Source organism: Ctenopharyngodon idella, chromosome 14, assembly GCF_019924925.1.
Source record: "Ctenopharyngodon idella isolate HZGC_01 chromosome 14, HZGC01, whole genome shotgun sequence".
In the NCBI taxonomy this organism is placed as follows: Eukaryota; Metazoa; Chordata; class Actinopteri; order Cypriniformes; family Xenocyprididae; genus Ctenopharyngodon; species Ctenopharyngodon idella.
Genome location: NC_067233.1, coordinates 4,873,636 through 4,887,067, shown reverse-complemented (window position 1 = coordinate 4,887,067; position 13,432 = coordinate 4,873,636). Strand labels below are relative to the sequence as shown.

General features: G+C 36.3%; 1 protein-coding gene across 3 annotated transcripts in view; it reads right to left on the bottom strand.

The window, feature by feature from the left end:
- The window catches only part of klhl4 (kelch-like family member 4), a 44,178-nt gene that overhangs the window by 23,507 nt on the left and 7,239 nt on the right, over positions 1-13,432 (bottom strand). The window lies entirely within an intron of this gene.

The window sequence follows — 13,432 nt, the reverse complement described above, 5'->3', positions numbered from 1 at the left end:
TTTTATAATCAATTAACACTGCTTTTGTTATTTTTTACAAGATGGACAAAATTTGTCACCAAAAAAGTCATTCGGTTTAACCAAAATTTCGGTTTTACCGAATGACACTTTTGGTTATACCGAATGATGAAACAATGCTAACAGGCTGATATCTAGCTAGCTAGCAAAAGGACAATCAAACATTTTATATTTAGTACAAGTTTTTAAAATATTACAACATTTTCCATGTTTTATATCGGTTGTACCGAATGACCTGATGTTTCGGGACATGCGTATGAGCAAGTGAAAACATGAATTTTTCAAATAGTTAAAAGAGAGTTAGTTACTTTGCTTCACAACCATGTGGTCCTTTGCAGGTGTCTGAATGATGTCACATCCTGTCACATGATATTGACCGCATGACTTGATCCAAAATGGTCCCTTTATATTGGTTACTCCGAATGACATCAATGAAATTCATTTTTCCGGACATTATTTCTCATAACAAAGCAACGACTTCTAGACATAATTTTAATTCCATGTTTCACTATGTTGATATATGACGTTATAAAATCATGCCAGAATTAAAAAAATATACAATTATTATAGGTATTTTAATCACAAATGAAATGGCTGTATTGGCCTTTGGATGGTTAAACCGAATGACCTCTTGACACTTCAAAATCTTTAAAATACCTTTATATGTAGCAAAATATAATTAAAACCTTTTGGAGATCTAGTTGTACTACCTTACATACTTTGGATGTCACATCTTTGTTTTTTATTATTATTAAGGCCTCTGGACAAAAAAATGACCCGTCACGTCATTCACCTCTCTGTCATAATGTTTTTTAATGCAGTTTGTATGCGTGAATTATACACTGTGCAGAAGCAATAACAATACTCTTTTATTCTTCTCCCCCCAACTGGACATTAGTGATTCTATGCATATCTTCCTTCACACTTGTCAGAGCTAAAACTGAAACCATTAAAGCTAAACTCCGTAAATAAGTGGATTGAAAGCCAGAGTTTTCCAAAGGGGCAGATTACCATTTGCACAAACTTTACAGTTTTTATTTATTTATTCTTTTGGATGCACAGGACTTTGCGGGGATCTGGTCTCTTCATAGAGCCTTGATAATGTAAATTCTGAGCTGCTCTCCCTGCAGACCGGTAGATTACAAGCCATTGTGCTGCATCTGAATAATCCCTCTGACTCACAGCAAACAATCTAAACCCTTTATTTTGCTGTCCTTCACGGAACAAATCCGTGGCTGACATTTAACCAGTCCACAACACTATTCAAAAAGTCTAGCCGCCGTAGGGACACACAGTATGCATTTTGATTACTTTTCTGTAATTATATGCCATAGAAAAGGGCATTTTCAAAAACTCAGCAATTACTGTATGGATTTCTCTGTATGATTGGTTGTATTAACCGCCGTCAACCAAGATTTGCATAACAAAAACAAAGCTTGACCATTGTGATATATTTAATAACTGCACGTCCTATTGTCCATTTCATCTTAAACAAGAGTTGCAAAACCATAAAGTTGGGAATGAATATTAAGCACCAGATAAAACGTTATGATCTCGTAAAAGTTTTAATTACAGAGTAAATCCCAGTGAAAGCTGCGCACACTGGATCAATGTTTTAGTGAACTGTGACTCCGTCCTTAGAGGCGACACATAAAGCAGAATTTCACCCTTGTGTCCTCGACTTTGAAGGCAGACATGCTCCATCATATGAGCTGTTTTTTAAACGTACTGGTATATAAATCACATTAATTCCAGATACACACCTCTACTCTCGCTTTATAGCAGAATTCCTGTGATAAGTAGTCAGTTTGCCCATTTAAAAAGATGGAGCTGGCTTGACATGAGTTGGCTTGATGAGCAAGGTGACTCTTATACGGAATACATTATCTTTATCTCTCTGGTCAGCTGTCAGGAGTAGGTGATCACACTGATATTTACAAGCAGAGGGGGGTTGACTTCTAAACATTAAAAACTGTCCTGGGGTTGCTCTGATCTAATGCCACATGCAAAGCCAAATGCATGCTGACTGATGTAGAGGATCCAAAGAGTGGGTTTGCTTAAAATCTTGTATGTTTGCATGCTTCCCTTTTATTATGTTTTGAGATAATGGTAACTTATGTATGATGAACAGTATTCAGATTTTTTGCTTCTGTGTGGTGCTTTGGTTATTGGTTTTAAAGCCAGTGGCTGTTGATGATGCATAAGACATCAAGTGTTAAAGATGCTAAATTTACATTACATTCTTTGCATTGTGCAAACATGTTTTTATGAATTAAAAGGGACACATTTGCAGCTGCACAACATTTAAACATTTATAATAGTGTGTTATTGTGTGGACAGCAAAGGCTACCAGTCCCAGACTCCTTCTGGTCATTATAGGGTTGTTTTTTATGCTAAATAGATGGGTAATTTATCTCCATGACATTATAACTACATTTTGGCACAGAGATGGGTGTACTGAATAAGAAATAAGCCAACATAAGAGGGGCTGTAAAACCTAGATGCATTACTTTTGCTCAAAGGAATGCTGAGAGGACTTTTATGTCTACCAGTATTGGAGAACCAAATTGCTTCTGTATCACTTTCTGAAAGGTTGTAAATTTACTGAAAATGTTTTCTTTCTGCTTGTGAAATTGGCTTTTTAAATAAAGGGTCTTTAAGAGCCACAATGCACCTGAAACATGATGTATAGCATACAAAACTACATTTTTGTAACCCCTGAATAATATCCCCTGAATAATAATGTAGTTTCATATATATTATATGTGTTAATCTTACCTTTGAATTGCTTTTGAAAAGTTTTATCATTGCTTGCTTTTAACCCTTACGCGACCTTATGGACATTTTTGTCTTTTTCAGGGTTTTTTTTTTTTTTTTTTTTGATTATTTTGCCCGTGTTAATGCCAACTGCATACATTTTGGCACAGGTGTGTATTTTTATTGGAATTTTACTAATTCACCCCCATTTCCTTTAATAAATCTATTTTGCACTAGGTACACAAAATAGTTCCTCTCAGGACCTTAAGGACAAAAATGTTGCAATCTTTGTTAATAGGCTTTCATTTTGTTTGAAAGGCTTCAAAATTAAATTTTTACTACTCTTTACCAGATGGTGCCATTTTCTCAGGTTTGGCCTATAAAGCAAATACTCACTTTATTCTTGTTTTCTGCTTATGCATATTTAGTGCCAACTGAATAAATTATGCAGCTTATGTGGGTGTGTTGGTATGGATGTCAGAGTGTGGTTTGTATTTGTGTAATAAAAAAAATTGTGTGTGTGTGTGTGTGTGTGTGTGTGTGTGTGTGCGCGCGAGTGTGTGTGCGCGAGTGTGTGCTTGTAATATTTGAGAGAGAAAAACTGCAAATCACAAATCCAACCACTGTGTTCACCAGTGGAGTTTTGCTGGCATCTAATGGAGAGATTTTGTACTGCGCCCAAACAAAATCTTACTGAAACCTAATTTTTTGCGATATCAACCGATTGGAACAAACCTTTTTAGATTTATGGCTTTGATTCTAGCAGTTTTAGGGGCCATTCACACAGAACGCGTCTTTGCGTCTAAAAACACGAGGGTCTCGAGACGCGCTTTTGAGACGTGATGCAATAACGACAATAACGGAAATAACATAAATAGGCAAACAGCAGAATTGATAGATACAAGTTCTGACATGGAAAAAAAGAAAATAAGAAAATAATGAGCGCCTCCTCCGCCATGTTGCCGTCAAATAAACCAGTTGTCATGCCAATTTGCTACTGTAAACAGAAGCTCGCGACGCTTGCCCCGCCTCCGAGTTCTTCTGATTGGTCCACTGTTTTGGAACTGACATCGATGAGCGGCGCTGCGTGTAAAAGTTGAAATTCTATTAACTTGACACGGTGTCTTAAAAACGCGGCGCTCATGTGCGAGGCACTGCAAAAGACGCGAGACGCGAGCGTAACGGTCATGCACGTCCGTCAAGCGCGTGTTTACATAGAAAAACAATGGGAAAGTAACGCATTGGAATATAAAAACGCGTTCTGTGTGAACAGCCCCTTAAAGTTCAACATGTTTCAAAATGTTTCATAAAATATATATTTTATATAAAATAATGATCATAAATCATTTTCATAAACTTAAAACTCTATAACTTTTTTTTTTTTTTTTGGTTTAAACTTTTTTTTTTACTTCAACAAGATTCTGCTAAGGGTCTTCTTTAAAATGAAACCACACTTAAGTATGTGCTCCCAAGCTTCAAATTTTTATGACAGTTTTTTGACATGGACATTTTTGTCCACTATGGACCTATATGCACCTTTTTTTAATTGACGCACAAGGATTAAATGTTTATCTTTTAAATGTTTTTGTTGTTGATAATTCACTGGTTTTCAAGTGCTACTTCTGGCTAAATAGAATATATTATTATGCACTATGGACAGGAAGAATAAACAGCTCAATAGTTTAACTGCTATATGATATATTTCATACTTTGTACTCAGATGGCTTTTATAAATCTATTTGTATGTGGTGTATTATTACATAACCCATCATATCTCCATATCAGTACAGCATCTGAGCAGTTATTGAACTTCAACTGTATCACTCCATTCAACCAGATCAATAACAAGTGGGAAGTTGTTACAGTTACCTGAGCGTTTCTTGACAAGTGCCTGCCAACAGGCTCTTCAAACGCTATTTCAAGAGCCTAGCACAGAGTGGAGCAGCACAAAAACAGATGCTTATCATCAGTGGGATCATCTGCTTTGAATATTTTATTCTTTAAAAACTGCTATTTGTTAAAGTGCACTAGCTCTGCATACCTGATAAGTGGTTTGATCAGTACTCTCAACAAAAATATTTATATTCATGCTTTTACAATTTTAGTGCTGGAGCTCAGAGTGGTTGTCAATCAAAAGAGAATTTTGCTAGGAGGCAGGTATGAAGGATTTTTCAAGGATCTTATAATAAAATATGTGTCAGCATCTCTGCCCACTTGTGTTCTGCGCATGTATTTGGTTGACCTTTCAAGAAATAGCTGCTAGCTGGTTGCAAACATACTGAAGCAGCCCTAAGCGATTTTAAGTGGCAGGATCTTGCGTGTCAGTGCCTCTTTCCTGATTTCTGAAGCATGCTTTGTTATCCAGAGATGCGCACGTTATGTTGAAGCTGCACAACAGTGCTTTCCTGCTTAAAACAGAATAACTGAACAAGTTCTGTGTGTCTTTGGGGTTTTCATCCATATTGCAATTTGCTTCCCTTTTCCAAAATGTCACTGAGCAAGATTTTTCATTGTCAATGTAAACAATTTATTATAATTCAGCTTCTGAATCTGATCTAATTCCTGTTGATATTTAAAATACTACAAGTATAAACAGCACCATCGGATGCTAAGACAAAATACTGAGTATGTTCAAAAGTCTTAAGCCTACAGTGCTCAAAAAATACCAGGCCAATGTTTGCATGGTGCTTTATATTCTGCCTTTTATATCTATTAAAGCACCTGGCATATCTATAATTCTTCAGATCATAGTCAAATGTAGAATACTAATAATATGCCATGTGTGTCTAACAGACAATTCCATAACAATAAACTAAGAAAGATGAATGAACCTCACTTCTAAAAGAGGATTACAGCTATCTGTGCTCGCTCAAAGCCGTGAGTAGAAATCATCTTTATCACCCAGACAGCTTAACTGGAGCTTCATTCCTCCAGCATTTTCACCCATTGTCCTTTAAGTCTGATGTAGTGAGTACATGAGGGGCTCAACCTTAATTTTAAGATGGATCTGTTTTCATGTAAGCCCCAGGATTTGTGCTTAAGGAACTATTTTCTTTTAGTTGCTCAATTTAAGCAATCAATGAGCATGTATGTTTAAGAGGTAAATATCCAGCCATCAGCATTCAGAAAGAACTCTGTCTGAGTCATTTGTCAGAATGGGCATAAATAAACAGATTGAGTATGAGTAAAATATTGCCTTAAAGAGATAGTTCACCCAAAAATGAAATTACTCACCCTCATGTTGTTCCAAACCCGTAAGGAACACATCTTTGGAAAACAAATTAAGATATTTTTGATGAAATCCAAGCGGTATCTGAACTACACATACATAGGCAGCAAGTTCTGACGTAGAACATGGAAGATCTGCACTGTGTTCAGTCAACAGCGAAGAAATTGTTGCAAAGAAACTGTTGAATGAAGTCATTATTTTTATGAACGACGTTTTTACGGGTTTAAAACAACATGAGGGTGAGTAATTAATGACAGAAATTTCATTTTTGGGTGAACTAACCCTTTAAATAATACAATTGTAAGGGATTTTCCATGTTACAATATAGACTGTGTGACCAACATAATATCAAACCTAGTTTCCACCCTAGGATGGGAGTCAATACCATTTTAAGGATTAGTTCACTTTCAAATGAAAATTACCCCAAGCTTTACTCACCCTTGAGCCATCCTAGGTGTATATGACTTTCTTCTTTCTGATGAACGCAATCAGAGAAATATTAATAAATATCCTGATGCATCCGAGCTTTATAATGGCAGTAAGTGTTACCAAATGAGTATGAGCTGAAGAAAGTGTCTCCATCCACATCCATCCATCATAAACATATTCCACATGGCTCCGGGGGGGTTAATAAAGGCCTTCTGAAGCGAAGTGATGAGTTTGTGTAAAAACAAATATATCCATATTTAACAAGTTATGAAGTAAAATATCTAGCTTCCGCCAGACCGCCTTCTGACGCGTAATTTGAATACGGAAGGTGGTCTGGCGGAAGCTAGATATTTTACTTCATAACTTCATAACAAATTTTTTTCACACAAATGCATCGCTTCGCTTCAGAAGGCCTTTATTAACCCTCCGGAGCCGTGTGGAGTACGTTCATGATGGATGGATGTGGATGGAGACACTTTCTTCAGCTCATACTCGTTCGGTAACACTTACTGCCATTATAAAGCTTGGATGCATCAGGATATTTGTTAATATTTCTCCGATTGTGTTCATGAGAAAGAAGAAAGTCATATACACCTAGGATGGCTTGAGGGTGAGTAAAGCTTGGGGTAATTTTCATTTTGAAAGTGAAAGTGAACTAATCCTTTAATAATATACCTTGATATTGCGAGCACAGAGGACAGCTGTAGCACTGAAACCCTATTGTAATTGTTAGATTTCTCAAGGATCAGCATTCACACTTAAAACTGATCGGGCAGACCAAAACGTAAATCGTAGAGACTTGAAACTTTGAGGGCTGGTAGTACTCACACCGTCTACAACATCAAGGCTCGCCCCAATCGGCTTCACGAAGTTTGAGCACCTATCAAACAAGCTTAACGGGGGCCGATCGGGAACGAAACTCGCTGGGCATGTTTGACTCACGGCCCTAGAGGCCTGTGAGAAATTCAAAAGAAATCGGCCACCAGGGGGCACATTCATGTTTTTCACGTGCCTAAATGATCGGATATCATGCAATTTATTGCACACGCCCACAACATTCATACCGCATGGTAGAGCTCCTCATTCTGAGCAGCTTTGCGTCTAGGACCGCCGCTGTCAATCAAACCGTTCAAACCATGTATTTCATTAGTAAATTACCGTTATTGGCCATAAAAAGCTTTTCCATCTCAGATGTAAATGGTTTTATGCTTGCTAAAGAAAACATCATAACATTTTATGCAATATATATAATAATTTTTATTTTAATAATTTCTATACCGAAAGCATACCGAACCGTGACTTCAAAACTGAGGTAGGTTACGTACTGGACCATAATTTTTGGTACCGTTACACCCCTAATTCTGAGAAATGAAGTGTTCTTTCACATTGGTTCATACAATAAAAATAATTGTGAGGTAATAACAAGTGGGGTAATGGTTACGATGGCCATTACTGCAAAATATCTCCTTCAAAGTTATACCTGACAGGGTCTATTTTTGCTATAAGACAAGCTTCTCTTTATGTCCCCTACGTTAGGCACCTAAAATAATAAAGAGCGTATGGGCTTTTTCTATTCTTTTGTAATGATGTAATGACCCAATCCACATTTGTTGTTATAAACCATCCAAACCTCTTTAACAAGGAAAGTCATGCAAGCTTATAGAACAGTTATGGCCCTTTGTGACTGTGAACACATAAAATTGCTGCTGCTGTAGCAGTCAAAATAACTTATTGCCTCAACATGCCTACCTACAGTATATATGAATTCCACTTGTCAAAAAGACTAGCATACTTTCAATCCAGACTGAATAGATCAAGTGTGGCTGGTTCCTTTCCTAAAGTTAAGGCCGTGTATGCTGAAGTGAGAAAGGATGTATCAATAGATTTACTGTCTGGGATTTTCATTTAATGCCAACAGGAGCCGTTTTATTGTTAACAGTAATTAATATTCCTGCGTCTATTTAGTGTCAACACAGTGTCAAATGATGATGCATTGCATTTTAAGATCAAGGTTAATTGCCACGAAATTGGTTTTTAATAATCCACATTCTGAGAACAACTTCTGCGGATGCATTATTTATGAGACAACAACAAAAACATTATGAGTAGCAAAACAGGTCACAGATCTTCAAGGCCTTTAATTAGATTGTATGGAATATAAACATACCTCTTGCGGAAACGGTGGAAGCACAATTACCTAGCGTATCGTTTTATCTTAATATTCAGTGCTATAACACTCGCTATTTTATTTAATGCCTTTTGTAGAGATCTGGTCTTATTCATAAAAACACAACTCCCCCAGACATGTTTGTAATTTTCAGGGTTGTTCTTTTCTGTCTTTCACATGAGACCATTTTAGCTGCACTTTAAAGCAATGATAAAGTCACTGAGGATATTTGTAAACGTAACCACACACAGCCCTTCAGAAGCCGAACAGGTGGGAAGATGAAAGCATGTTTTTTCAAAGTGCTATAGAACCTCCAGGTCAGACCTCTTCTTATTATCATAAATATTGTTGCACTTGATTTTTTTTCCCCTTTATCTTCACACTATATTGCCCCTTCAGTGTGCAGTGTCTCATCACAATTGCTTACCAACTGCAAGTTAAATAGTGCTTACCTCAAGGGTTATAAAAGCTGTGCAGAAAATGTTAGAATTCCAGTGAAACATGCTGTGTTTTAGCCTCAAAGGAAAAGCTGTGGATCAGCACCCAGGAAAGTCACATGCCATTAGGAGTGCTCTGACAGAGGGGCTTTCCTATGCTCACATTATTTAAAGTAGTAAATTTAAATTGGCTAGTTAAAATATACACTATGCATGAATCCGTTATGTTGTAACCCCCCCATCCCATCATATTCAGTAAGAAAAATGACACCAGATGTTTGCTAAGTGTGCATTTTTTTCTAATACCCTATTCTCAGCAAATGTAAATTATGAACATCTACCAATTATGCTGAGGCTAATAGACATGTTGAAAAGTGGAATTATAATTTGATTGAATGTGGAACACTCAGCAGTGTTGGGATAATTTATTGCCTGGCTTTAATGTATTGATTTCAAATGACAACAAATCCTGAATTATCAATAATTATGCTAATAGCTGCATTTCCAAAGACAAACAACATTCTGGTGCAGAAATAAGGACGTGAGTGTTGAGTATGTGGCATTTTTAACTAAAAAAAAAACACATATATTTACATTGTATATGCATTATAATGACTCCTATAATTGCTTGTGTAGACATTATGTATATGGATGAACTGTAAGACAGATGGTGTTTTGTTTAGATATTCATGTAAATGTGATGTGAAACTAATTATAAAGGCTATTGAGCTTTGCACCCAGTTGGAATAACAATCTGCTGCCGTCTCAAACTATACACAGATTAATGCATAAGCTGTCTTGAAAAGAACAAATTCTTTCAATGTTCTCTTTTTTTCCTGCTGCCCTTTATTAAAATTTGTATAAAAGCCCTTGTGAAGTTTAGATATTTCCAAGGCTGTTGTGCGATGCTCTTTTGAACACATAAAAACTTAATTCACTAATTAAACGATAAAGCCAAAAAAATCAAGCTTCAAGCCAAAGTCTTGATTATAAAGATTGTAAAACAAGCTTTTGAAAAGCCAAATATTTGTTAGAAATAGCTGTTTGTTCCATCTGTTTAAATTTCTGTGATTTTTTTAATACTTTAATCCAACTGCTGTGCAGTCTTTTAATGCACAACACATTCAGTATTGAACTTGTCTCTTGTGATTCCCACTCTCACCCCCGACTTTCCATTCCTCTCTACCTGGACAATGTCTTTTGACCTGTCAATGCTTTATGAAGATACTATAAATCTCTCCCTGAAATGAATCTCTACTCATCCTAGGACAAGATGGTGTCATTATTTTCCAAGGCAATTGAGAGGAAATTGAGATATCATTCAACATAACAGCTGCTGACTCAAGTCTCTGCTGTTTCCTTATTAAAGGGTCAGGGCCAAAATTCCTCTCATAGACAGCATTTCATCAAAAGAATGGAGTTTTTTTTTTTTTTTTTACTGCTCAACTAGCAATGCGCTGAATATATTTTTCCAAATTTCAGCGTTTGAGAGCCTAAAAGTTTTTAAATGTTGTCCAGGTGAGCATAGAACTGCATGTGATTATTTGTGTTTATGATAGACATACACCAAATAATTATTATTTTGTGCACTATTTAAAGGCCCACTGAAGTGCCTTGGAACGCGCAGCATTATTCAATGTGTTGACGTAATTTCAACTAAAACAGGAAGACAGGGCGGGATATATCGAACAGCCCTGCCCCTTTTTAAAAATTGCCAATAGCGTTTCGTTTATATCACAGCTCGGCCAGAGCCACTGAGCTCGGTAAAGCTTTCGTTTCCTTCTAATCTCTAACCGTTTCTCCTCCTAATCTCCTCTATATCACTTTAAAATACAACATTCTGTGGAGAATTCAATGGATCTGATACGTTTTGTGGTCTGTGCCGACTCACGCATATGATCCACTCTGTGCTCTCGTGTCTCTGGACCGGAGCAGACTGTGCTCGCGCCGCGGTGGTTCACATGACACTAACGCGAAAATGGACTTCATTCGCGTCAATGGAAAGCATATTTACACTGTCCCCTATATAGTGCACTATGTGCCATTCACCATATAGAAACTAGTAAATGTGTGAACAAATGTCCGATTTCAGCCGCAGCTTCAGCGTCTGTTTATAGTGTAGGAGGGGGCGGGACTTCAGATTCTAGAGAGCATTTGATTGGACAGAAGATCTGATGAACAGCTGAAGTGCGTGGTGATGTCATGAAAATCTGTGATCCATTTTAGCGGAAGTAAGAGACTGTAAGTTTTGAATGCTTATATCTTCTAAATGTGATTTTGTCATTGTTTTGGAACACACCAGCTTATTCATAACCTTAAAGCTAACATATTCATACTAAAAGCTAAAAAACTTAAATTTTGATTTCGGGGGACTTTAATGGACAAATTAACAAAAGGTCTAGGCCTATAAGATGGTTTTAGTCTAAATGTATTTAAATACATCATCTAAGTATATTCATCATCTAAAAAACAAAATACTTTATGCTGTGTTATGCTATGTTCTGTATGGAAGCTTGTTCCCACAATGAAATGAAAAAGAAAAAAGGTAATTGCGTCTTTTTATCTCTCACAATTCTATGGAGCCCCTAAAGGGACATAGTGATGGAAAAAATAGGAGATGGGAGGAAAATGTATGTGTCAATGCTTTTGCCTTCCCCCGAGAAACTATGCGTTCGCTCACAACCCTTTCAAATTCTTTGCAAGTGAACGCAGTTTCTCAGGGGAACACAAAAAAAGCATTGAAATACATATATTTTCCCATCACCATGACCGGCTTTTTTTCTCCCATTTGCGAGTTTATATCTTACAATTCTGAAAAAAAAAAGTCAGAATTGTGAGATATAAACTCGTAATTGCAAGAAAAAAGTCAGAATTGTGAATTGCAAATACCTTTTTTTTTTTTTTTTTTTTTTAATTCCGTGGCGGTAACAAGCTTACATAGCTCTGTGTGCAGACATGGAAACTACAAAGGATTTACACAAAATCCTTCAGCAAAATTAATTCTAGCAAGTCATTACAGTGAGCTAAGGCAATATTCCTTTTGAACTCCTTAACCTTTCACTAAATTTCATGAAATAATGCAGTGCATTCAAGAGAATGCATTCAAACTACTGAATGGTCATTAGCATTTTAACAAACATATTATCATGTCTGTCATGACACACATGGCCATCTGCTAGATACAGATATAAATTAGTATTAGTACAGTTAAAAAAAAAAAAAAAAGATTCTCCACTGCGATTTCATGAGAATGCTTGATATGAACATATAATGTGCGCATAACAGTATTGTAGTTATACACCCCATGACCCTTTGCAAGCCAGCATGCTGTCAGCTTGTCAGACTAGTTGAAGAAATGGTAACACAGATCACAGACATGGCCCTGAGCCCTTTACGCCTGCAGGGATATGTAGGACACCAAACATTTCTCTCTCTGCTCTGCTGTTTTGAAAAGATCAGAAACAGACGTTTTACAGAAATATTAATTTATTCTAAATGAGTGTCTATTGTAGTAAATAGGCCTATAGTTTAAAAGCCCATCTACATTTGTAACTAAAGATTCTACATGTTAGATTTAGTAAGATGAGTGCATATTGAACGGTAGCAAAAGGATGGAGTTTTTGTTACTATATTTACAATCTCCAGTTTTGATGTAAAACTGAATGAAAAACACATCACATTAATGTTAATTTCTAAACTTTATTCATAGAGCCATTTAGATTACTACAAATATATAGTTGTAAAAGAATATAATTTGAAAAGTCACTCATTTCTGCTTAGCCTAACTTCAGATCATCATTACAAAATAACCATGACCTCTGTAATTTCAGTAAATATTATATGCCTCTTCATCTCGCTTTCTGTTTGAACAAATAATACTAAAAAAGATGGATATTTCATCAGTCCCTTCTGAATTATTTATGATGAGCAGGTCTGCAGCCTCGATGTTACAGAAGATCGAGAAACATTCTAAACATAGTATTCAGCAGTTTTCATCAATTCCCATAGTGTTACAGCTTCTAGGCTGAATCCAGATTAATTTCTTCCCTAAAATATTTTATTCATTACTGCCTTGGCTGCCTCACAAGATTTTGACGTTCCACCGGTTTGACGTTTTACTGGTAATGAAATCTGTGAGTGTTATATCAGATGAATATAGCTTACATTTTATATAGCTCACACTATTAGGCATGACACGTTTGGCACCTCTCCTAGTAATGTATTTAATATGAATAAATTTAAACGCTAACATAATTGTGCATTTGTTTTGAGACATTGCATGTCAATACAGACTCTTTCTTGGCCTTTTTATCATTTTTATTAGCAGTGCCAATGTAGAGAGGACAGAAAATGGAAATGGGAAGCCGGAAACCTAATCGTTACACCATGATAATG